Source organism: Ascaphus truei, chromosome 2, assembly GCF_040206685.1.
Source record: "Ascaphus truei isolate aAscTru1 chromosome 2, aAscTru1.hap1, whole genome shotgun sequence".
NCBI lineage: Eukaryota > Metazoa > Chordata > Amphibia > Anura > Ascaphidae > Ascaphus > Ascaphus truei.
Window position 1 is genome coordinate 141,578,569 of NC_134484.1, and position 27,566 is coordinate 141,606,134.

Sequence of the window (27,566 nt, forward strand, 5' to 3'; positions counted from 1 at the left end):
ATCTAGTGGCTTTGGATGCCACCACAATTCCAAAAGAATGGGACTTAATTATCAAGTCCCCAAAACCTCTGCACATCTCTTCAGAACCCTTTCTAAACTGGAAACAGGACACCACTGTCCCATCCTCAGGAATTAGAAAGGAAGGAGTGCCACCCTGGGGCCTACACTGCCCCTATTCCCCCACCTGCCTTACAGTACAGATCGTTCTGCCCTTTAACCTCCCTAGGTGAACCAATTTTCCTTTTCCTGCCTGGTCAGTTTTAAATCTCTTGATATTAAACCTCACAGACCCTGCATCCTCTCTTTGAAACCACTCCCCCCTTTCCCACCTTTCTTTGAGGTACTCACTATCTCAAATAGCAGCGCTTCATAATTAGAAAAACACGCTTCACATGTGGCCCCTATAATTTTTTACAGCATTGCTGCAGAAATCGGGGCACTATCATCCTTCGATTTGTCCCCCCTCTTCCAACCTTCCACTACTCTGTTTATTATGAAATCCTTAGTAAACTCCCTGTCTTTCTTCAACTTTAAGAAGGAGACGCATTCTTAAAATGTTGCTATCATTGAGGCTGATCCTCCCAATTCCCATTTCTTTACTGGGAATCTTAATATGTTATCCCTGGATGCTTCTATCATTACTCCCTCAGGCCTTTGTTCTTCCCTGTCTGTACTTAACCAGGCCCGACATTCTTTCCAAGCCCTGGTGTATGCTGACCACGTACCCAGGGCTACAGAAGCCCTCACTAGCTCCATCAATCCCGAACTGCTTCCTGCCACAGATGCTGCGGGTATGGTTCTCCCATCATAGCCACTCCCGGGACCAACTCCTTGAATGCCATGAACTGTAAATGAGAAAGGGCATCCACTATCTTGTTATCCAAACCGGTACATGCTAAGCCTTGCACCATATATTATGTTCCAGGCACTTTAGGACCAGCAACCTCAGTAGTTGGACCATCACCAGAAATGATGCTGATAGCCCGTTCACAGCTGCCACTACATCCATGTTGTCCATCCGGAAGATAAACTCCTTGTTGACCGGCTCCATCCCCCATAGCTCCACTGATACCATCAACGGAAAGAGCTGTAAGAATGTGAAGTTGCTCATAAACTGCTGCCCCACTCTTCCGGCCATTGGTCAGCGCAACATTGGCCCTGAAAAAATGCCTCAAAATCCACCGATTCAGCACATCTATAAATAGCTCTATCTGCCCGCTCCACCCCACCACATCTTGCAAAGTCACTGATAGGTGCATCCCCAGTGGGCTAGCTAAGCAAAGGTAAGCAATCCTAAAACTAGCATCCCTTTCTAGTGTTTCCTGTGCCGCCACTAGTGCCACCCCTGATACCCCCTCCATTCCTCTCACTGCTGTCATTCCAGCTGCCACCCACCTACCGCCGGGATTCCAACCACCACTGGAGGAGCCCTCGGAGGTGCCACCCTCCCTGTGACACCCCAAACCCCTGCCCCAAACTGCCCCAAACTGCCCCCAACATTACCTCCTCCACATCTCTGCCACCGATGGACCCCACTTCCCACTTTTCTCTCCCCTATGACCCCATTGCAAGAAAAACTCATGCAAGGCTCTGAACATCGCCTCCCCTACTCCTTGCCCTGGCACAAAACTTACTACGCCTAAGTATCTCCAACAAATCTGTTCATAAGGATGAGGATGAGGATGAGGATGTCCTTCATCCTGGCAGGAGTAAGTACACATTTTATTAACAATGTGTTGGCTTGCTAATGTTTTTTTTTAATGGCCAAATGCACCATTATCCAAATCTGGATAATAGGGCTTTTGCCCATTACTGAATGTGTTGGGAGCAGGGTTGTTGGGGGTAGAGAGGGTGGGTAGTAGGATGCCAATGGATTGACAATGTTATTATCTGTTACCATGTTGAGGGCATAGGTAACCACAGTGGCAATCAATGGGTTTATTGCCTACTGTTTGTTTTAATGTACTGTATAGTATTGTATTGTCAATGTAATTGTATGGTGTATTTTTTTGCTGCAAAAATTGCAAGCATTATTAGCCATTTGGCTACTAGGGATTTCGCCCATTTGTGTGCATATGATGATGGCGGTAGAGGGGGTGGGAAATGGGGGTAGTTGGCCTGGGGCAAATGGTTAGGACTCCCAGGTGGCTAGTGGGAAGAGGTTAACCTCTTAATACCATAGCGGTGACAACCGCTACAAGTCAGTTTTCTGGTCTGTTTGCAACTTTGATATCACATAATAAGATCTAAAGAAAGTTCATTCTGGATCACTATCATACCATAGGAGCTGTCTGTAGCTGAGAGAATTTACCCCCTTATGTTTTCCCACGGGAGCCATACAAATTAGATTTTTTAGCTGTCCTTTACATATATAGCCACTCCACCCCTGGTAATTCCCACTCTGTCCTAAACAATGTAGATCATGATATAGCTCTATCCCAGGCATGAGCCTCATATTACCTATAACAACCGCAATATCCAGGCTAGATGCTACAATTTCCCCTGAGTTCTGGAAATGTATTTCTAAGACTATGGGGCCGATTCACTAAGCAGTGAGCTTTTGTGCCCTATTGGGAAATTTTTAATCCCATGATAAAAAATGAAGCCATACGTGGGATTCACTAAGAAGTGAAGCGCATTTGGGTAGGTGCGGGCAAAAACATGCCCGATCGCACGACCTGTTTTTTTTCCCCTTGCTATCATGCTTAAAAATCTAAAGGGCGATAGCTGATTGAAAAAAAGGCAGCATGTAAGATCTGCATGGAGGTGCTGCGTCTCCATGCACGGCTCTTACAGGCGGTCGCCAGTAAAAATAAAGATTTTAATACTAGTGTACATGAACGGGGTCTCCTGAGCTGAACCGCATTGGTTTCAGCTTCGGGACCCCCAATTCATGAGATACAGGCCCTGTTATGGGGTGCCGGTATCCCCTGTGCTTTTAAATCTCCCGCGTCACATGACCGTGGGATTTAAATCCTGCAGGGGGATACCGGCACCCCATAACGGGGCCTGTATCTCATGAAGTAGGGGGACCCCGAGGCTGAAACCAATGCGGTTCAGCTCAGGAGACCCCCTGCTCATGTACACTAGTATCAAAACACACATATCAATAAAAAATAAGGAATTACCATAGAGGCTATCCGCTATGGTAATGAAGCTGCATTAATGTAATTTTTATTAATAGTGTGGGGAAGCAGGGGGTCTCTCGAGATGAACCGCATTGATTTTAGCCTCGGGGAACCCCTGCCTCCCGAGTTACAGGCCCAGATATGGGGTGGCAGTATCTCTTCCATTATTTAAATGTCCGGCGTCATATGACATGGATGCTTTAAAAAATGGCGGCGACACTGGCATCCAATGCCTCATACCTGTAATTTGGGAAGCAGGGGGTGCCTGAGCCAGAAATCAAAGCGGTTCAGCTCAGGAGACCCTCCGCTATCCGCTACTACACTCAATTTAAATAAAATACTTTAAAGCAGCTTCTAAGGCAATAATAGCCGCTAATGCAATAAAGGGGTTAAGGCTCAATAGCAGCTTTATTGGTGGCAATTGCTCCCAATAAACCTTGCAATATATGCCACCCACCAACCCCCTGTGCCCCCAACAGCCCCTATTCCCTCCTAACATACATTACATAAAAAAAATTAAAAGAATAGGAATGTTACTATAGGCTGGCAGGGGCCCTCGGTGGTCCTTGTGGGTGTCCGGGGGCCCTCAGGTGCCTTATATGGGCATGATGTACCCACTGTACCAATGAATGGGTGAAGGGTGGGGGTAGCTGCCTGGTGAGGGTGGTTAGGCCTCCTGGATGGGAAATGGGAGTGGGTGGGTTAACACCTTAATTACTATAGCGGGTAATAACCGCTAAGGTGATTAAGGGGTTAGGGGACATTAGCATGGCATCCGCAGGAGGGCCAAGGGGGCGCTTGCCCCCCCTGGATCACTCGCAGTCCTGGCCATGCCCGTCCAAAAAAAAAAATGCAGTCTCAAAAAAACAAACCCCCTGTGCGCAGTGCTGAAACATCCGGCCTTCCAGTCGCCCCTGGCAACCAGATTGTACCCGCTGACGATCCCTACAATTCCCCTGCTGGACCCCCGCCCCCCCTCCAACCTGATTGGCTGGCGCTTTGCCAGGATTTTTTTTTTGGTTTGCAGCCAGGCTCTGAGCTGTGAAGCTGCCATTTCTTCTGTTCAGCATAGAGCAGGTAAGCAAAGTCCCATGTCCTCCCATGCCTGTCCCCATGTCTCCTCTGGCCCCCTCACTGGTCTCCTCTGGCCCCCCCACTGCCTCCCCTGGTCCCCCACCAGTGGTACCCCCACGGCCTCCCCTGGTCCCCCCACAGCCTCCCCTGGTCCCAAGACCTCCCCGGGTCTCCCCACGGCCTCCAGAGGTCCCCCCACGGCCTCCCCTGTCCTCCCATGGCCTCCCCTGGTCTCCCCAAGACCTCCCCTGGTCCCCCCACGGCCTCCAGAGGTCCCCCCACGGCCTCCCCTGGTCTCCCCTGGTCCCCTCACGACCTCTGATGGTCCCCCCAAGACCTCCCCTTGTCCCCCCACGGCTTCCAGAGGTTCCCCCACGGCCTCCAGAGATCCCCCCATGGCCTCCAGAGGTCCCCCCACGGCCTCCCCTGGTCCCACCACGGCCTGCCCTGGTCCCCCCACGGCCTCCCCTGGTCCCCCCACGGCCTCCCCTGGTCCCCCCACGGCCTCCCTTGGTCCCCCCACGGCCTCCCCTGGTCCCCCCCATGACCTCCCCTGGCCCCCACGGCCTCTGCTGGACCTCCTCTGGCCCCCCATGGACCTCCCCCATGTCTCCCCTGGTCTCCCCCACTGTCTCCAGTCAGTCACCTACCACCCTGTCTCCCTCTCTCTGTCACCCTGTCACCCTGCCTCCCTCTCTCTGTCACCCTGTCTCGCTCTCTCTGACACCCTGCCTCGCTCTCTCTGTCACGCACTCTGGATCTGGATATCTTATTTACCCTATATATCTTAACAGTCCTATACCTACACCGAAATAACCTATACTGCTTTCTTCCAGATATGTCTCTCAAGATTCACACGGGAGACAGCGGAATCCCCCCTAACCCAGAAGACAGGTAGGGAACACTTCCCCTCCAGTATATATCATGAGGGTACCTGGACATTGGGGGACTGCGGATCAGGTAAGATCCCAGGCGGGATTGCTGCCTTTGAAAAATGTGCATCGGGGGCATCCAGACACTGGTTAAGGGATTCAGAAAATTAGTCATTCACATCTGGTGTTTTTTTTCTAGATTAGTGCGTTCATCCAAAACACACACACACACACACACACACACACACACACACACACAGTCAAGCACTGCCCATCCGCATGCGCAGAGGTCTCGGCGCGCTTGTGCAGGGTGTCCGACCTGCAGGGGTGAGATGAGTGGCGTCCAATGTGTGACGGAGGGGAAGCGCCATGGCGAGCACGCGCCCACCATCCTAGCTCCCCTTGCGCCAGCCTCCTGCCCCGACCCCAGTCGTTAAGGTAAGCTGTTATCTTCTTGTAGTGAAGTGTTTGCCAAATGTTATTCATTATCTTATTGATGTGTGGGGTTGGACCTATATATGTATTGGGGGGGTGGGGGTGTATTTTTATATGTATTGTGGGGGTATAATAAACAGATTGCATTGTAATGTTTTTTTTCCGTATTACAATAGGAAGAAAACAGTTAAGTAAAAGTTGCGCTCTAAAAAATTTTTTTTCATGGTAGGAGCGCTATGGGTTGGGAGAGTCCTGCTCCTTTCATTTGTCCTGGGCCCCATGATTTCTGTTGGCGGCCCTGGACGCCGTACATTACGTTAACGGCACTATAAACGCCAAAAACAGACTCCGGAAGAGCCGCCTCACACCCAGGTCGGGACCAATCTGTGCCGCAGTCGGGCCTGCCATTGAGCTGCGGTGGCGCCGGTGCCAACAAGTCCACTCATTGGTAGCTGAGCACTACCAATGAGAACCGCTGCCATCCCTTGATGACCCAATCCCTGAGTCGGACCAATCATGGTCCGACTCTGACCTGCACACTCATCACCCGGCCTCCCGCCCATCATGTCCCCACCTCCTCTGACTCGTCGTCAATTTGCACAGGCTCACAGTTCAGAGAGTCTGCTGAAGAGTGAAGACGCAGGCAGCAGCACTCTCTCTGGGCAATAGGCCCCGGCGGCCCCGGCACATTAGTTCTGAAATCTGAATCCAATAATCCACAGACCACAGTAGTTTTGCTGCCTCAAGGGGCAGGAGGTAGCATTTGGAATTGGCAACAATTGGAAAATTAGGTTACAAAGACAACACAACGTTTCACTGGGTGCCAGTGCCACCACATGCATCATGGTGGCTATTTATTAAGCTGAGCTGAATAGAGTGTGAGAAAGATTCTGAGAGAATGGAGAAATATTATGGAAAAAGCAAGACAGGGCAGGGTGAGAGTGAGAGAGCAGCAAGAGAGAGTAAAAGTAAAATAGATACAGCAAAAGAGAGACTAAGGAGCATGATGCTACAATAGATGGAAAAAGAAAGATGGGCAGAGAGAGGGAGCACATGATAGAAAAAACCCTGCGCTGTGTCTTGTGTGTTGTTGAATAAACAAGGAGAAGCAGACAGTGAAAAACGAGGCAAAGCAAGCAAACACTCAGAAAAACGGGGGAGCGGAAGATGTGGGATTATATCTGGTGATTGATGTGGATACCATCCAATGCTAAGGCAAGTGCTGTGGGGTTATAACTGGTGCTGTGTGGCAAGTGCTTAGGGTGCCAGCTGCTGCTGTGGGTAGAATCTAGTGCTGTGGCAAGTGAAATCTGGCACTACAGTATATATATATATATAACCCATCTATCCCCACCCAATCGCAGATCAGGTCCCCTAAGGTGTTCGAGGGTCTGGCTATATGTCTCTGTGTGGTGCATACCTGCTGGCAACAGGAGGGCCTGAGTCTCCCGCGATGACATGGGGGACAACAGGAATAGGTTACTGGGGTGAATGCCTTCGTTCTCGTTCAATGGTGCAGCGCCTCCATCTGTAGTAAGCCCCAGGAATGCTGGGTGGAATCCCTACCACAGAAATCCCCCTCCCAGGGATAGAGAGATTCCAGTCTCACACAAGGTTCTCTTTAAACAGCATACTCCTTTATTACTCCGTCTCCCGCAGCAGCAGACAGGTACAGTTGATCTCAATGCCACCAACTGTTCTCCTTAGTGCTGGTCCCTGCCGCCACTCTGGACTAAAGGGCATCCAGAGTGGGGCTAGCTCTTCCCTCACCCCCTAAGCAGGGTGAGAGGTATTTGGTCCACCTCACTATGCTCTATCATCCCTACTCATGAGCTGCTCACTCCTCTCCTCCCTAACTCACTGTCAGACTACTGTGTGTCTGTACTCCACTAAATAGGAAGTGCACTGCTCTTTATGATATCAGCAGGCACTGCCCCTATGTCTCTTGATTGGACACAAGGTCAGGTTACCTACATCCACCATTCAGGGCAAGTGCTTGAAGTGGGGGAAACCCATGATAACTCCTGGCAACCTGCCCTTAGCAGGGATTATACCAGGAGGAGGATAGAACTATAGCCCCATTTCTTACCAGGGCTACATATATATTGTGTGTACAGTATGTGTACAGTCACACTAATAAGTGCCCCCACATAGCTCGTAGGTCGCAGCACGCCCCGTTCCGCAGCAGAACAGGATGGACCCAATGATGAAGCATGTCACCAAGGGGAAACCCTATTGGGTGAGGGTAATATAAAGAAAACATTCTGTTTTCCTTGCTTTTTTGAAAAAGAGTTGGTTTTGCACTACTGAACGATCTTTTTTTTATTAGAAGTATATACCCACCCACCCACATTGTGTGCCACACACATACACTTTTCCCTTTTCAAGTTTCTATTACTCCATACAGGGCTGTATTCAATAAATAGTGCATTGTAGGTGAGTTATTTGAAGTTCACAAATCTCATCTTACCAATATAACTATGCATTATGCAAGGAAAGCTTGGATCTCCTAGCAGGAGAACTTTAAAGGGATTTTCAACTCCCTGCAGCTCATCTACAATCCACAGTTTATTCAATACCGCCTGCCCGGTGATGAGCAGAGTATTTAATGATCCCCATTTCTTTTTCTTGTGCCCCACCTGGCACAAATCATGTCAGAGGATCCTGGCAGAGAAGCAGCCTTAAAAAGTAGTAGTACGGCTGGAATTTCTGCACTTAAGCGCCAGAGTGACATGGCAAGTTCTCCAGGCACCCATCAGATCCTGCAACCCTGAGTAGCTGCTCTTTTTTGATGTCATAACTACACTTTCACAATTGCTTTATTAACCTTCAAGCTTTCTCAAATTTGCTTGAAAATGCACCATTTGCACACTCTTTTTTTTAAATTTTCTCGGGAGGGAGAACCCCCTTATGCTGGTTGGGCTCGCTCGCCACAGTGCACTCACCACCACTTTTATGCCGGGCACTGGCCGTTAAAATTATGCCCCCCCCCCCTGAAAATATTTCTGCGGACGCCCATGGACATTAGATTGTATTTTTTAATTTTACTGCATTGTTTGTGGCAACGGAGGACATGGACGGTGATGAGGATGAGGATGGCCTTCATCGTGGCAGCTTGGCATGGGTGAGTGCATATTTTATTTATTTTATTTCTGCAGTTAATATTTTATTTGTAATGGACAAATGCGCTACTATCCATATCTGGATAATAGTAATTTTGACCATCATTGTACTGTATGTGTTAGGGGGCAAAGGGGAATGAATTTATTGCAAAGTATTGGCTGTTATGTTTTTTTTGGCCACACGATTGGTACCGCAGGCCAGGGGGATCACCCAAGGGCCCCAGACTCCTGAGGGGATCACCCGGGGACACTCGCTGGCCTGTTGTATTAAGTGTGTGGTGAAAAAAATGTAAACAATGATTTTTTTTCATGGCTCCATTTCTTTTACGCCTGCCTTTGGCCAGTGGCTCTGAGACTAGGCCTAGTATATCCTCCCTTAGGCCCCAGCTAGGCCCCGACTCAGAGTAGCTGGTTGTTGCTGCAGGGAAGGCCCCTTAGATAGGGATGCTTCCCCATTGTACTGTCTAGTGTCAGGGATACAGTGAGGATGCGCATGGTTATTGTGGCCTGTGGTCTGGGACCAGACCACATCCGTTGTAGGAGACTCTGTATAGTGATATTATCCACGTCGGATTTCACCCCACGTGGAGGCAAACACCATCGCGGACACCGATAACGTTGGATCAGAGGGATCACCTTGTTAATCTGCATTACCCGGGTGCTGGAGCCCCGGGCAGGTACCCAACTATGTGCATAAACACTTCACGGGATAACGCTTCACTTTTGGGTGGGTCCTGACATTGGGGGGTAAAGGACATCAGTGTATTGGTGCCAAGCACCCTATGTACTTTGGGGGACACTCACTGGTGGTACGGGACTGGGTCTATTATACTGTGTGGTACAGGATACTGTTATAGTGTGTTCAGTAAAGGTTGTCATTATATACCTGAGTGTGTGTTTTATTGGTAGTGTTCCTGTAAGGGGCTTATCCCACCATGTTGGGATCCCTTGCAGGTGGAGGTGCTGCACCGAGATGAACCAGTATCACCCCAGGCTCTAAGTGGCAGAGGCTCAAGGTTGCCAACAGGTAATAGCAGCATTGGTAGTTCTTTCCCTGATATGGGGGAACAAGGACTACATGTACAAGAAATAATGTATAGTATATAAACAAAGCATAGTAGTGGGATATTTTGGTGACAAAATAATTTGAGGAGTTCAAACATTTCACTAACTCTCCTCCTGCCTTCCTTGACTCTTTTTCCACTGTCACAGAGCAGGATGTATCACTACTGATCTCCTCTTCTCCCTCTACCACTTGCCCTCTTGACCCAATTCCCTCCCATCTCCTAAAACATCTTATTCCTACTATAACTCCTATGCTCACACATATTTAACACCTCCCTCTATTCTGGTACCTTTCACTCCTCCTTCAAACATGCAACCGTTATACCATTACGCAAAAACAGCAAGCTTGACCCTACCTGTCTAACTATCGACCTGTCTCCCTCCTGCCTTTTGCCTCCAAACGCCTTGAACGTCTTTTTTTCTCTCGCTTGTTCCACTTTCTCAACGCCAATTCTCCCCTAGACCCTCTACAATCTGGCTTCCGCACTGGTCACTCGACTGAAACAGCCCTCACTAAAATAACTAATGACCTCCATGCTGCCATAGACAGCGGTCATTACACTCTGCTCATATTACTCGACCTCTCTGCAGCATTTGACACCGTGGACCACCCTCTTCTCCTTCACATTCTCCATACTCTTGGTATTCGTAACAAAGCTCTATCCTGGATCTCCCCTTACCTCTCCCATCGTACTTTCAGTGTCTCTTCTGCTAACACCATCTCCTCTATTGATCTCTCTGTGGGGGTGCCGCAGGGTTCGGTCCTGGGACCTCTTCTCTTTTCTCTGTACACACTTTCTCTAGGTGATCTAATTGCATCCCTTGGGTTTAAATATCACCTCTATGCTGACGACACACAAATTTACTTTTCAACCCCTGACTTTACACCAGCTGTACAGACCAAAGTCTCAGAATGCCTCTCTGCGATATCATCCTGGATGGCCCTCCGTCAACTTAAACTTAACACGACAAAAACAGAGCTAGCTCCTCATACTTCCTCCCAAACCTGACCTTACTACCTCCTTCCACATTACTGTTGGAAGTATCATCATTCACCCAGTAGCCCAAGCACGCTGCCTACTGCTGCGGCCGAGTTTATTCGAGCATTTGCCCGATCTCGGCCGCAGCAGTAACCTGGCACACGCCGGAGGGTGCCGGGCGCGCGCTGAAGCCTCGGAGGAGAGGCCCGCCGATCGGGGCTTCCCCCTCTCCTCACCGGGTCCGCCGGGTCCCCCGGAACGTCCCGCCGCCGTCCTCACATCCGCGCGACACCAGGGCTCCCTCGGGGAGCCCTGGGCACGCGTACAGGCGGCACAGGCACCCGATGACGCGTGACCGTGCATCGGTGATGCGCGGCACGCTGAGGGAGTGCGGCTCGCAAGCCGGGACATATCCCGGCTTGCGGAATGAGCCGTACTCAAATAAAGTGTGCCGCCTGTGTAGGGGTCACACTTGACTCCTCTCTCACATTCAAAACGTCTCTAAAACCTGTCGCTTTTTCCACCGTAATATTATAAAGATTTGCCCGTTACTCTGTTGCTCGACTGCTAAAACTCTGACTCAGGCCCTTATTCTCTCCCGTCTCGACTACTGTAACCTCCTGCTGTCTGGCCTTCCTGCCTCTCACCTGTCTCCCCCACAATCTATCCTAAACGCTGCTGCCAGAATCACTCTACTCTTCCTAAATCTGTCTCGGCGTCTCCCCTACTCAAATCACTCTCCTGGCTTCCTATCAAATCCCGTATCACACATGCAATTCTCATCCTCACTTTTAAAGCTTTACACTCTTCTGCCCCTCCTTACATCTCATCCCTAATTTCTCACTATGCTCCATCCCGAATCTTGCATTCTGCTCAAGGATGTCTTTTCTCTACCCCCTTTGTATCTAAAGCCCTCTGCTGCCTTAAACCTTTCTCACTGACTGCCCCACACCTCTGGAATTCCCTTCCCCTCCATATCCGACTAGCACCCACTCTATCCACCTTTAAGACCCACCTTCAGACACACTTGCTTAAAGAAGCATATGAGTAGCACTGTAGATATTACTAGACATGATACATAAAGCTTGCCCCCCTGCAGAAGCACTTACCAAAATGTCCTCCTACTGTTTCTGTACGTTCCTCCTACATACCAATTAGATTGTAAGCTCCTTGGAGCAGGGACTCCTCTTAATAAATGTTACGTTTGTCTGAAGCACTTATTCCCATGACCTGTTATTTATATCTGTTTATTATTTGTTATTTATATGATTACCACATGTATTACTACTGTGAAGCGCTATGTACATTAATGGCGTTATACAAATAAAGAGAAAGTAGAAAGATCCAGGGCAGATAAAAAATAAAGACATACAATACAATACAATACTTGCCATAGTAAAAAAAGGTTCACCCTTATCACTGACACAAGATATATGTTGACGAAATTTGTCTGTAACAAGCTCTTCTCTATTCTTCAGAATAAAATCTAACCAAATTCTTATCCACTAGCTCTGCCCTGGAATGTATTTATCTTTACTAAAACCAGCTGTATGACAAAGTTGAGAACAAGAAGTCATACAACCACGAATAAAAATGCACAGAGAACACTAGAAGTGACATGTTATTTGGAAAAACATGTTTTCTTGTTTTATAATGGTAAAAAAAAAAAAATAATCAAGTAATTTTTCTCTAACTGTTGCAAAATGATTCCTAACTAAAACTAAACAGGGGGCATGATTGCAGACGGGGCAGGGCCAAGCAGAACTATGTCAAAGTTGATGCTCCCTGCCATAGTACAAGAACAAGATAAGATTTTACTCATACGTTGAAACAATTTTATTCACACTTCATTGTTTTATCTTTCATTTTTAAATTAGTAACATTTAAAATGTGCTGACTCTATGAGGCATTCCAGTGACTAAGCAAATACTGTATGTTACACATTGAGCAGCAATTTTTTTGCACTGTAAAACTGCTTTATTAAGAAATTATGCCTGTGTTTTCCTACTTCCTGCTATTTCCAATCATAGCATTAAGTTCTGCTGATCCTCTGCGCTCCAGAAATTAGTTTCTGCTTAATCGTGGCATTTTGAAAACTGCAAGAATAGTGAATATTATTCCTTATATGACAACAATGCAAAATGTTATTTTCAGGCTTGACAATTTAACAATCACACAGTCAGCTTTTAGCAAGCAATACTAGCTACATATTTTGTTATGATACAGTGCTCTTTTACTAATTAAGAAAGGTAAATTAGAAGTCAAATCTTTAATGTTAAAACATATATATATGTATCTCAGTCGACGTTTTGCAGTCCCACTGCTGGGACTAAGAAAGTAGGCAGAAGTCTGCAGTAAGTAAAAATGTATCTCAGTCAAAGTGTTTCAGTCCCACTACTGGGAAGAAAAAAACAGGCAGAGTCCTGAATAATCCAATATTTGTTATGCGTCCTGTATGTGATTACTCTAAAAGACCTTGTCATAAAGAGCCTGGGCAGACGGCAGGGCAATCTAAGGGAGCAGTTTGTCACTAATATATATATATATACATACATACATACATACATACATATATATATATATATATATATATATATATATATATATATATATATATATATATACACCTCTACATGTATATATAAATATATATAAAACATATATATATATATATATATATATATATATATAACATATATATATATATATATATATATATATATATATACACACTTTATTCGAGCTCGGCTAGTCCCACGAATTCGGGTATACCCGGGTGTATTGAGGTTTGTGATTTTATTCCCGCTGGCTGCAATACTGCACAGTATATATGTATATACTGCACCGACACACTTTATTCGAGCAAATACCCGGTATGTACCTGGCAGATACCTGGAATGCGCCACTCCTCACCTCTGACAAGCCCCGTTGCATTTGCCTTCCCAGCCTGGGTTCATGCCTGGCTGATGGGCGGCTGATCTGTTAAATGATAATGATTAGGATTTAATAGGCTGCAATGCTTCGCGTGTCTACCAGATGGCATAAATTCATGAATTGTAATGCAGTATATATATATATACTGTGCAGTATTGAAGCCAGCGGGAATAAAATGCTTCAATCCCTGCTTGGAAAATAACTCAATGCACTCGGGCAGAAAACAGTCACAAACCTCAATACACCCGGGTATACCCGAATTCGTGGGACTAGCCAAGCTCGAATAAAGTGTGTCGCCAGTGTATACTGCATTACAATTCATGAATTTATGCCATCTGGTAGACACGCGAAGCATTGCAGCCTATTAAATCCTAATCATTATCATTTAACAGATCAGCCGCCCGTCAGCCAGGCATGAACCCAGGCTGGGAAGGCAAACGCAACGGGGCTTGTCAGAGGTGAGGAGCGGCGCATTCCAGGTATCTGCCAGGTACATACTGGGTATTTGCTCGAATAAAGTGTGTCGGTGCAGTATATAAAACATATATATGTATGTATGTATATATTAGTGACAAACTGCTCCCTTAGATTGCCCTGCCGTCTGCCCAGGCTCTTTATGACAAGGTCTTTTAGAGTAATCACATACAGGACGCATAACAAATATTGGATTATTCAGGACTCTGCCTGTTTTTTTCTTCCCAGTAGTGGGACTGAAACACTTTGACTGAGATACATTGTTACTTACTGTAGACTTCTGCCTACTTTCTTAGTCCCAGCAGTGGGACTGCAAAACGTCGACTGAGATACATTGAGTTGCTTAGGCCTCTGACTACTTTATTAGTCCCAGCAGGGGACTGCAACACTTTAAGTGAAATATCAAACAAAACAATGCTCAACTAAGCTCTGACTAGACAAGAATTTCCCTTTCTAAGGCCGCGTCCATAGTGGAACGCGCTAGCTTCCGCGCTTCCTCCTTCTTCTGGCATCACTCTTCAAATACAAACGTGTTTGTATTGCGAAACACCGCTCTCCCTGTAGCGCATGTGCACATGCGCACTATGCGCATATTCATTTGCTGGTTTGTTTCGGTGCGAGCTACGTAGCTCACGCCGTATCATGCACTATGGACAAAGCCTAAGGTTGGGTGACTTATCCACTTTCCAACCAAACAAAAATACACGGCATCCATAATAGGATCAAAATGGGATACAGAATTCTAATAAGCACAATAATTAACGTTTTTGTTACCTTGCAGGGGGAAGGTCCACCCCTGTTTGACTGACGGAAGCAGGTCCAGCCTACAGGCTCTAGGAGAGACAAACTGATATAAGTACTGGCTCCTCAATTTGGAGGGCAGGTGAGAGAAATTAGAGCTACTGTGAACTCTGGTCTGGAGTTCCCATCCACCATCTTCAGCAGCTGTGAAGCTGTGGGAATGGAGCACATTTACACTGTGGCAGTACTTTCTGATCTAAATAGGACAGAAACTGACTAATATCCTGGGACTGTGTCACATATCATTCCCCCCCCCCCCTCCCAGCTCACACCTACTGCGGTGAGCGATCATGGAATAATACCAGTGGTTGACAAATCACCAAAAAATCTACTCGCCACACAAAAAAATCTACTCGCCACCCAGTACCAAACGTGTGCTGCTTGGGCCAATATTTACTCGCCCGGGGCGAGCAAATGTATAGGTTTATCGAACACTGATAATACCCATGTGTCCCATCTGAAATATTTGAACGAACTCCCCAAAATTAAACATTCACCTGAAGCACAAGTGAAATGTGAACCTTTTTCCTAAGACTTTCATTTGACCCTACAGTATGCAGCAATTACAATAAGTTTCATCCTAATGTACTTTCATTGGCTAACATATTTTGTTGCCTTTTAATAGAGAACCACTTTTAAAATACTTTTCTACAGTAGCCATCTTATTTTTTCTTTACAATAAGTTTAGTAATAACGTACTGTTCTTGGCTAACATATTTTGTTACCTTTTAAAAGAGAACCATTTTCAAAAATACTTTTCTAGCAACATCATTTTTTCCTTTGCCACAGGATATGATAAACATTATCTTTATAAATTCACAATACCGGTCAGTTGCAATCAATTCCCTGGGTTTTTTTTTTTCTTTTTCCGAACTCGTTCCCTTTTTCCCCCCTTTTCTTCACTAGGATATGATCAATATTATACATTTACGAACCAAAGGACCATCAACTTTTTTTTCTTCTAACTTTTAACCTACCCATATTTCCGGAAGATGCAACCTTGTAATATTGTAAAGGGCGTCAACCCTATTTAACCCTGTCCCTGCTGGTCCCTCGGTTCCCTGTATTCCCCTTCTCTCACCCCGATGGCGTTGTGGAGGGATGCGGGAGCGTCTGGCAGCTGCCGGTTGTTGCGGTGGGAGAAGCAGATGGTGCGGGGCTGCTGGAGAGGGCGAGTGCATCGGCAAAAGCTCCCGGCGGCTCCTGGTAAAAGGCGCCGCCATCTTGGACACAATTGCGCATGCCGGGTACGCGCGCGAGCAATGGCCAATAGGGGAAAGCTCCACACATGGACTACATGTCCCATGAGCCTCTGGGACAGGAACACATGGTGCCCAACAGCCAAAAGGGCTGCAGCTAATCAAGAAAAAACACAAAAGCGCACCAAGATGAGAGATAGATATTGTATTAGCAACAAATAATAAAATTAGTAACTTACATATAAAATTTCTTTAATAATCCCCGATTCTGGTGTCTATCACAGGAGTAGGGCATCACATAGGAAGTATGAAGGGCAATCTCAGTTCTGAGAGATCAGACCCGCGCGCTGGGGCTGTCTCTGTTCACTCTCCTGTCCTCCACGTGTGGTAGCGTGGTGCAGAGTGTAGCACACATGTGCAGGAACCGGGGCCTTCAATAGGTGTCCTTAGGATGCCTGTCCGTTTTTGATAGCATAGAAACGATCGGAAATAAGCAGGAACGGTACACTTGAGTGTGTACTGGTGGTGGGTAGTAAAACCGCCAGCCACAACAGTCGCGACGCGTTTCGTTTAACAAAGTAAACTTCTTCAGGCGATATCTGGGACACCTGTTTAGGGGTCCTTTATAGGTCTAATTCTGTGCGTCATTGGTTAATACCTAATGGCTGCATGGCCAATCAGGCTCATATACTGATAGGGGCGGGCCACAATAGGAAGACCTCCCTGTTAGTGCATTTAATCCAGTAATGAATTACACTAATTGAGTATATATATAAGTGTAAATAGAAAGGTAAACAGACCTTAAAGGGGAGCCAAAATCATGTGTCCCAAATAGTCAAGTGCAATAAAATATGCATAGTAGTAGCATAAAAAACAAAGTATATGTGCATACTGGTGCAGCTAATCCCCTGCTTGAGGAATTGTTACTTTTGGCGCATCTGGGACCACGCCAGTCGGAAGATGGACCTCTGAGGAGCAGGTAGTGTCCAGGGAGCAGTGCTCCCCTAAACTAGGCTAGATCTCCCCCTTAGGCCCCAGTTAGGCCCCGATTCACTGTAGCTTGTGGCATTTATATGGAAAGCCCATAGTCAGGGACCTTTACCCAGTAGCTGCATATAGTCAGGTACAGCAATGGTGAGACGCCACGTCGTGACTGCGGCCTGTGGTCTGGGACCAGACCAGCAATGCAGTAAAGACGATACAGTGATATTATCCATGCCGGAATTCACCCCACGCGGAGGCGGATGCCATCGCGGATGACAACGTTGGATCAGACGGATCCTCTTTGTCTTTCTTCAATACCCGGGTGCTGAAGCCCCGGGCAGGTACATAACCAAGTAACCTAACACTCCATGGGATAGCGCTATCTCCAACACTTTGGGTGGGTCTTGACTTTGGGACAGGGACATAAGGGAATTGGTGCCTGGCACCCAATGTACTCTGGGGAAACTCACTGTTTGTATCATGTTGGGGGCTATATTACTGTGGAGTACAGGGTACCAAGATTGTTGTGTTCAGTAAAGGTTGCTATATTATTTTTTTTATGAATTTTTTTTTTTGTGTGTATTATTATTGTTCTTGTAAGGGTTTATCCTGCCAAGTCGGGATCCCTTGCGGGTGGAGGTGCTATCACCATAAGAACCGGATAGACCCCAGGCTCCCAGCGGCGGAGGTTCAGGCCTTCTGTGAGCCACAGGTAACGCACCACCCACACCGTAGTCGCCATATCGTCCATACGGTGGGGAAAAGTGCACTACATTTGGAGGCACTGCTGAGATCTCAGACCTGGGGTGCCCTATTCAGCCATTAAATTAGTAAAGATCTGAACACCATGTTTGTACCGTCCAAACAAGAGGTCCACGACTGGGACTTGGGGCTGCACATGAGCCCCCGCCACGTGCTCGCAGTGGGAGATATTCCCAGCACTACACCGGCGCACGAGTTCTGCCAGCATCTCCGTCAACTCCCTGGCCTAGCCAAAGCACGAGTTTTAGGGAGCAAGTATGACACTACGCACCGGCAGACCATATTCCTAGTGGCGACCGGCCATGACCTATGTGAAGAAGGGGCTCTAAGGGCCCTGTACTTACCAGACGCTCCAGCCATGGGCTACCCGTGAAATACCCCGCCCTGGCCGCCTTAACTTCGACATCCACCCCAGGACTTCCTGTTGGCACTCCATATAGGGCTGAACCAGTACGTACCCCTTGCCCCCTCCAGAGGAGCAGCGTTTCAATTGTAAGTTTACCCCTGCCACGGGTGACCTTAATTTCCAACCCTACTTTAGAGACATTCCTTAGAGACTCCTGTCAGTCGGAACAGTCAATCTTTCCCCATCTCTCCGGGGGATAAAGGGTTCCAGCCCCGGCCCCCAGCACCCCATCGGGACGAGCCGCCCCTCCCCATGGTCACTTTCGCCTCAGATGTGGCCCAAGAGACACCTATCGTTAGTAACCTTCTGCCCATGACTAGCCCAGGTCCAGTCGACCATAGTCATCTGCCTATGGGAACCTCTCACCTGTCTGGCTGCTGGCAGCAGGACCAACCTCCAGGCTCTAGGAGAGGGGGAGAGGCAGTAGGCAAACTGCTTTAAGTACCTGCTTCCTCAATTAGGAGAGCAGGTGAGAGAAATTGGAGCAACTGTAAACTTTCATCTGGATTTCCCATCCACCAGCTTCAGCAACTGTGAAGCTGTGGGATGGATCAGATTTACACTGTCGCTGCACTTTCTGATCTAAATTGACAGAAACTGCCTAATCTCCTGGGACTATGCCACTATATATACATAGTGCAGACCTGTCTAAGACATGTGAATGTGCTCACAAGTGATATTCTTTATTGGCTATATGCTAATGATGGAGGTTTTTTGTTGCCTTTTCACCCACCATAACTTAAAATGTGATATGGTGTGTGTATATATATATATATATATATATATATATATATATATATATATATATATATATATATATATATATCACATTTGCTGTGCAGTGGCTCAGGGGCTTACAACAATTTGGCCAAAATGTTAAACTAAAAGACCATTTTATTTAATAGATATCTATACATGTATATTTAGGCACTGTACCGTGTATAAAGTTTCGCTGGATGTGCATTGAGCTCTGTCTGTGTTTCATGTTCGTCTCTGGTTTTAAATGTATATTGCCATGCTCAGTAGCACTCCTCTGTGACACTTATACGCTTATATATATATGTTGTGGTTATTTTGGGGGTTCAATATGAGCTTGTGGGTGTTCTGTATGTTTTATATGTACATATGTACATATGTATATGTTCGTATATGTATATGTACATATGTATGTACATATATATATGTATATACACACACACACAGTATATACATATGTATGTGTATATATATATATATATATATATATATATATATATATACACTGTATATATATATAACACATACACACTATATTCTGTTGATGCAGAGGACAGTCATCTGCAGTATATCAGCGCAGTTGACCAGGATGGAGCACGCATCACGGCACAAACACAGGATCAGAAAATACCTAACTAACAATAGAGCTGTGATAAACTTTATGGGGCAGATCACTTCAGCACTAAATTACCTGATATCGGCAGTATAACAGAACAGAGAGCCTGCAAGCCCCCTTGATGATCACAACACCGGCAGCATCAAATGAGTTCCTGGCCATATCAGGAGTTTCCTTGGTTCTGTCCACCTCCTCCATGTTCTGTGTAGTCACCCACGCTACTTCGTGTAAGGATTCTGCTCGATACCTGCCGGTTTTTACTACAGTCCAGGTTTTCTGTCTCCTGCCCTTTCTGCTTTCTGTGGTCATTTTGGGTACTGGCAGCCTGCTTTATAAGGCTGCAGTTACCATAGGGATTCGCCGAGCAAAGTCCTGTGTTTGCAGCTCCTGTTGGTCTTTGCAGTTACGCCTTATCCTCTTGCCTGTTTTGAATTCCTGTTGTTGACCCTGGACAGTGACCCGACCTTACTGCCTTCTGCCTGCCCTGACCTCCGCCTGTCTCCTCGATTTTGCACCTGTGCGGCCAGCCCTGACCCCTGCTTCCATACCGACTACGGATACTCTTACAGGACCCTGGATTGTGGTCGATTTATTTGCATCCCTAGCTCAGCCCTGCAGGTCCACCTCTTGATTTGAGATGAGCATTGTCACACTTCGTGCCCATAGAAAGATTGAGGCATGGCAGGCCTCACACCAGGGCACCTACTGAGTAGAGAAAGGTGATTTTTTTGGGGGTGACTTTTGATCCGCAGCCAGTTTCTTTGGTCTGCGGATTTCAGCGGATCAATGTCAAAAAGGTTGAGTTGGCGATGTGTCACCAGAAGCCACCTGAGACAAGGCCTGAGTTACAGAGGCCTCGCGCATGCTCCCCTGGCATTTAATTTAAATGTTTTGTGGATGAGCGCTGGGCCTTTGTAAGTGTCGCACCCACCCTGAAAATGTTGTGCCCCCCCAGTTTGTGCACTCCTGGGTTAGAGGACTACGATAGGAATTACTTGAATTACTTGTAAGTACCTTCACCTAGCACAAGGATCACAGTGATACCTATTTTTATGTGCAGAATGTTAAAGGGCCGGTATTCCGTTAGGCACAATTTTTCTAAAAAGTTTAAAATATTAAATCTCATTGTTTTGTTTTTGGATGAAAGGACGAGAATAGCATTTAACATTTGATAAAGATTTTTATACACTTTTCTGCATTTGTTTAAGCCCCCAAATCAACAGGCAACATTATCCTGTTACAATATTCGTGTAGTGAGCTTTTTGAAGAGCAGAGAACCCATGAGGAACCATACTTTGCTTATATACACCTTGGCAACTAACCTGACAGACGTGAAATTAGGTTTCCAATTCCCTCTATGCTGATTTTCTCTCATTTGTTTTGCTCGCAGAATCCAATTTCACGAACGTGACAATAGATTTCACAAAGTGAGCCAGCTGAACCCAATGGAGACCTCTTAAATGTGCAGCTTAGATTTCCCTTTTTGCCATTTGTGTTGAATGGATTCACTATATGTTAAGCATTTACATAGATTTAAATGTGTACCATTCATATGATGAGCAGTTTATTGTTTTTAATTTGACAAGTCATGTGATCATTGCATTGCATGCATTGCTACTTCCACTTTATACTGTAGGTTAATGTTTTGGTTTTACGTTCATTTATAGCACATTTGCGGGCTAGAAAAAATATTTTCTGCTGACCGATCTGTTTTTTAAAAAAAAGGCTTTTGTGGAATGTAATTGGAAGGAAAAATATCCAAACAATAAAATGCAAACAGTTTTTACTTGAAAGTAACAAACATGGCACAGAAAGCGACTGTTATCTCATTAAGCCATTGGTTCAAGTGCATGACAGTTAGATATTACAATCACTTATTTACATTCTGTAATACCTGTAGCAGTAAATAAAAAATGTGAAGGAAAAAAATAGAATACGGGTAGATTTGTTTTCCATGGATTTGTTTTGTTCTGTAAAATAGGGGAACTGTAAGATTGGATTAAAGAGTAATGGTACCCTTATTTACAATCACACTTTGACTATTTCATTAACAAAAGTCATTCTTAGTAACAATCAATATTTTAGGCTCTTTTGAATCTAAACCAATATCCTATATAAATGAACAAGGAATATTATTTAAGATTTGGGCCTAGATATTTAAATTTATCTCACCAAATTATATTCCCTAAATTAACAATTTTTTCAAATTTTTAAATGTACAGCTGCGGCCGCCTTTACCCTAGTGCGGCCGTAGCGGCGCAACTCTGATAATCGCGGGCAGATGCATTTTTTTTTTGTCCGGAGTGTATTGCGGTATTTTAGCGCTCGTAATATTAGCATTTTATTAACGCTGTCTGCAATACTGCCTAAAAACTCAGTGGGGGCGTTCGTGAGCTGTTGTCTTCGAAGTCTAATACTTTAGCAGTTCAACCTACGTCAGTACACAGTCTGTGTGTGCGCGCGCAGTAATTGTAAATTTGCATATTTATTCATGCATTTGCAGTGCTGTATGTCTCATTTGAAAATTGTTGAAACGCATAGGTGTGTACAGTACTGTAACAGTATCATATTTCGGCATATACAGCGCTCTCCCCTCGCTCGCCTCCGCACACACACAGGATAATTTACTGCACTGCAGTATTTCAACTTCTTACCTTATCTACAGTATAGTACACCTCTCCTTCAGAATGTCTTTCTGGTTTCAATCACATTCCTACTTGATAGCTGGTGATTACTGCGCATGCGTCTGTAAGTTCACCACTGCTTGCTTGCGAAGTTCAAGAGTGAGTGACCCAAAAAAAATTAAAAAAAATTCCTCCTCATTTTTTATTTTTATTTTCTCCACAAGCCTGCCTAAACCATCTTGATATTACGATATTCAATCTGTGCTGTAGCTTTTGACTGCGACACTGTGCGTTTGACTGCATATGGTTGATTTGTGCGCTTTTTATGTATTTGGGTGTGTAGGGATCAAATTATTATGATGACCTGCTTTTTGAAAATATGCCATTTCTTTGAACTGCAGTACAGCTAATCCTTCATGCAGCTGTACCCTGTACCCCCCTCCCCCACGCACACACACAAGGCTCGCTCAAGGATTTGAACCTCTTATCGACAGACACCTCTCCAGAGCCATTCCGTTTCTAAAGCTTGCCATTGTGTTTTAATCGTCTGTCCCTAGCCGAGCATCACCTCTCTGCGCCTGCGTGCCTAATTTTCCAATTGTTGGCTTTGAGTCACCTCTCAGTTTATATAAAAAAAGTATTGTATACGGTCTGAAAACAACAGCATACTGTTTCAGGTATTCTATCCTAATCAATAACAACGGCCACTAAACTGTAGACTCCGGTACTTGTTTTTTTAAACTCAGATTCAGCAATGTGCAGGCATTGTTACACAAAGCGATATTATCCATCAAAATCCCTCCATTTGCCGTTTTCCGCATGAGATGACAAAGTTTTCTTTTCTGAGGAACAAAAAAAAAGTTAAAGTTTTACTGTAATGGTCAGTCAGTCCCCTAAAGAAGTTCCCACAGTCAGTCCCACCAATAATTTTCTCGGGTGCGTCTCCTGTTCACATGCGCAATGCTCCTACCGTCGATGTGATAACACGCATATGCGTTTAATGAAGGTTCCAATGCGCATGCGCCTAGCTTTTCACCAATTGTGCAGTATCTACTGTAGAAGCTGCCTAGCCAATGATATTGCTTACAGGAGAATCGCTTGACTTTTGAATCGCATTGATATTGATATTTTCAAAATAAAAAAAACAGAATAAAATACGGCAACATTACTCACCATAGACTTTCCCAATTAGCTGGCGCCGAGCCACTGCCAGTCCCGTATTCTTGATCATACACGTCGTTGACAGGTGACAGCGGGACTACTACACCTGTAGTCAGGTGATGAGGCTGGAAATCGCTTAGGTAAATGCAAGCTTGTTCGAATCTGTACACGAAATCCGGCTCAGGCTGCAGGTATCTGGGTGGGGACAGGCAGCAAAGGTTGCCGGTCACCAGGTTTTCACTGACGGTCGGACCGTTTTGGAAGCTGCCGCTATCGCTGTCGCATTGCTTGCCAGCGACTGACGTTTCTTAGTTGGTTTTAACATGACCTTTCGCCTTTTGCAGTCTCCATGATCATAGATACGGGAAAAACCCGGAGATACACACCAATACCCTCCAATAACATCGGGATCAATACGAAAAAAACATGGATCGCTACATAACTTTTTCCTTATTGCACGCTTCCACACATGAGCATCTGGCGAAAATTTGTAAAAGTCATAGTTTTCGATAAAATGCTGATAAATTTGAACAACTGTTGCCCTCTTATCATCTGTTGCATTAATCACGGCCCATATTAAATAAGCGTACGTTCTGTCTGGTTTTTGGAACACGGACTGCAGTTGTGCACTCATGGTGGGACTCTCAGGACAATAACACCAGACCAGAAACTGTGCTTGTCTTTTTTTAATATGAAAAGCCTACATTGATACATTATTGTAACTTCTTCAGTCCCAAGGCCAATTTACAATGGACCACTGTGGTTTTGCAAGTCGACACATTACTGAAGCGCATGCACATTACAATTCATGAATATCTGCCATCTGGCGGATACGCGAAGAATTGCAACCAATTAAATCCGAATCATTATCAATAAACACATCAACCGCGGGTGTGAATGCAACATGAATGCGGTATAAATGCGGTCAGAATGCGGCATGAACGTGGTGAAGTGCAGTGAAGTGTGTGGCATTCGGAAAAAAATCCCGAAATCGGAGATTTTGGAGAATAAAAGGGGTCGCGGCTGTATATATTCTTGTAGAAATTCAAATCTTTCCACATTGGGTAGGTAGGTGCTAGGGTTGGGTGAAGGTGTAAAGATATTAATGTGATTTGTTCTATATTGTTCTGCTTGTTCGTAGACACAATATATTATAGTCTTTTTTTTTTATTGTTTATACGATTGCTAAATGACATTAAAGCTATCTCAAAAGATGCTGATGGTAACTTACAAACAACTACTTACTGCAAAAAAACTACCACCAACAGCATCCTTCAAGCAGGTACCCACCACCCATCACATCTTGTATGCAATATGCCACTGGGTCAATTTCTCCGTATCAGATGGAATGACTACAAGATTTGTATAGTAAATAATGCATTAAGAAAGCCCACAAACGTGCCAGATCAACACCCAGGCATAAACTTTTAGTTACCAAAGCAGTAACCCACAATGAACCAAAAGTCATCCGGTACGTCGGCAAATTTAACCATAAGTTGAGTCACATCAACAATATCCTCAAGAACCAATGGCATCTCTTGTTTGCTGATGATGATCTGAAGCAAGTTCTCAAACACACACCCACATTGGTGAGTCGTAGGGCAAAAAACTGAAAGATCTCTTAGTACATAACCATCTTGGTGTCGATCCCATTACCACTTGGCTTCCTCCGAAACCTATGGGCTCTTATAAATGTGCTCGATGCTGAGCATGCAGCTATATGCACCCTACAAAAATATTCCAGAATTGGAATAATTCAAAAGAATTTACTATACTGCATTTCATCAACTGCCAGACCCTAGGCGTAATTAAACCTTGCCACATGTGACTGCGGGATGAAGTATATAAGCAAGACCCGACGCCAATTCAGGCGCCCGCTGTTGGAACACATTGGTTCAATTCGTAACCGCCTCAACACACCACTAGCCAGACATATCTCTGAAGCTCATAACGGAGATACTAAGGGGCCTATGCTATAAGCGTTCATTTAAAAAAAAAATTGCCGGGACATTTAATTCACTAGTTTTTGGAGCATTGCTATCATTAAGTAATTAATGGACTTCTGAGGATCCATCCCTAGGGAGGGGAATAACATTTCTTATTTGCAAATATTCATAGAAAGTGTGTTTCCTAAAACTATAGTCCTCCTCAAAATGTTGAAAGGTAACAGTTACTTTGGAGGAGACAAGTTGATTAAGTCCGTGAGATTTTCAACAAACAAAACGGCCCATTCATACTAGGAGTAAATTCAGGGTTATAGAAAATGGGGATCAGAGGAGAGGGGAGTGGGAATAAGACAAATTTAGTTCTGAGAATGTCCCATATTTTAAGAGACTGTGATAATGTTAGATGTTCCATAGACCCCACGGAATGGTTCAGCTTGCCAACAGGGAGTATGGAGGTTTCAAAGTCTGCCAACACCTTATTCTTTTGGGGAGGAAACAAGCAGGCAACTGACTCAGTTGGGCAGCCCAATAATATTTGAAGTAGTAAGGAAATGCCAGGCCTCCTTCAGAAGTCAGTTTAGATAGGAGAGTTTATTAGCCCAGATAAAAAGGGGGGGGAACTTTATTCTGAAATTTCTTAATCACGCTATGTGGAATGGAAACCAGGAGAGAGTGAAAAAAATAGTGAAGCCTGGGAAGGGCATTGATTTTGACACTTCTAATACTGCCAATGCATGAGATGGAATATTGATTCCACTTTGCCACTTCCTTCTTCAAGGTTCTAAACAGCTGTGGCTAGTTGGCATTATAGAGCGTATCATATGTTGTGGTTATATTAATACCCAGATATTTAATTTAAAGCTCCTGCCACTTGAAGGAAAAGTTTATTTTAAGAAGTTTAATGATATGGGGAGGAAGGTTAATGCTCAGGACTTCTGTTTTAGACGAGTATATCTTATTGTTGGAAAATTGCCCACATTTTATTAGTTTGGCCATCAGATTAGACAAGGAGATTAGTGCACATAAATGTAATTATTATATGGTAGATTTATTGTGTCTGGACCTGCAGAAGAAAAAAATGGGATAAGGCAACCCAACTATTGAATGACAGAATCCATTTTAAATGAATGAAAAGTCACAAACGCCCTTTTATTTGGACATTTTGAAGATTAAGTGAGCTTTTTTCTAGCAAAATCCCTTATAATTATAATTGTTGTAACTTTAGCAAAGAAAGAATTTATTTTTCAACAATCGAAAGACCCCATAATTTATTAAGGACTTAAAACTTTTCATTATTTCTATTATCCATTATGATAGGAACTATACATTTTTGTATCTGGAACTAGGTGTGAATTTATTTATTTATTTTAAATGGGGAAACTGCTTAACTGTTTCAAACCCCAACAGACTGAGCTACTGTAATTAGAAATATTTAGAAGTTACAGAATGGGTTCTTCTGAGAAGAATACGTACGGGGGAGACGAAATAACAAAACAGCAACCCGAATTTTTGATCTGCAGTACTTTTTATTCTGGATTTCAATTTAGAGGGTATGAACTGTAAGAAAATTGTCTCGTTTGCATTAAAACAATGGAGGTTGGAGAGTTTTGGGAAATTATCCCATTTGTTTCCTTTTCTTATTTTGAGTAATTGGATTTGGTTGTGATGTTATTTTAATTTTTTTTTATATAATCTTTGAACTTTATTTATGTATATAATTTTATATGATTTTCTATGATATGTTAATTTTTGTTGTTCTATTTAATGGTGAAACATTCTCTTACAAAACAAAGGCTTATAAAAAAAGAAGTTCTGATTTCCGAAGCACTATTTAGAAAGCATGTTGGTCAATGTATAGTGTTAAAAAATAAAATAAAACTGCATCAAGTTGAATCTAAAAAGAAAAAAGTGCATTGACCATGCTGAGAATTAAAGTTTTACAACACTTATTACCTACAGTATTTACGCATTGTATATTATAGAGGTACAGATTGTCGCTACTTTCTTTTTTCCCTGTATTGCATTGAGTAGCTGCACAGCCTGCCTGCCCTACCAGGATGTGAGTACTTGTATATTTTTCAGGGGAACCTGCCAATGAGACTGATGGTGAGTGGGTTGCACCACACACCACCTGTCTTCAGGAGGATAGTACCCATTATATGACACAATAGGTACTATATCAATTGTTAGTACCCTGGTACAGTGGTCTGGCTTATTATCATTTTGA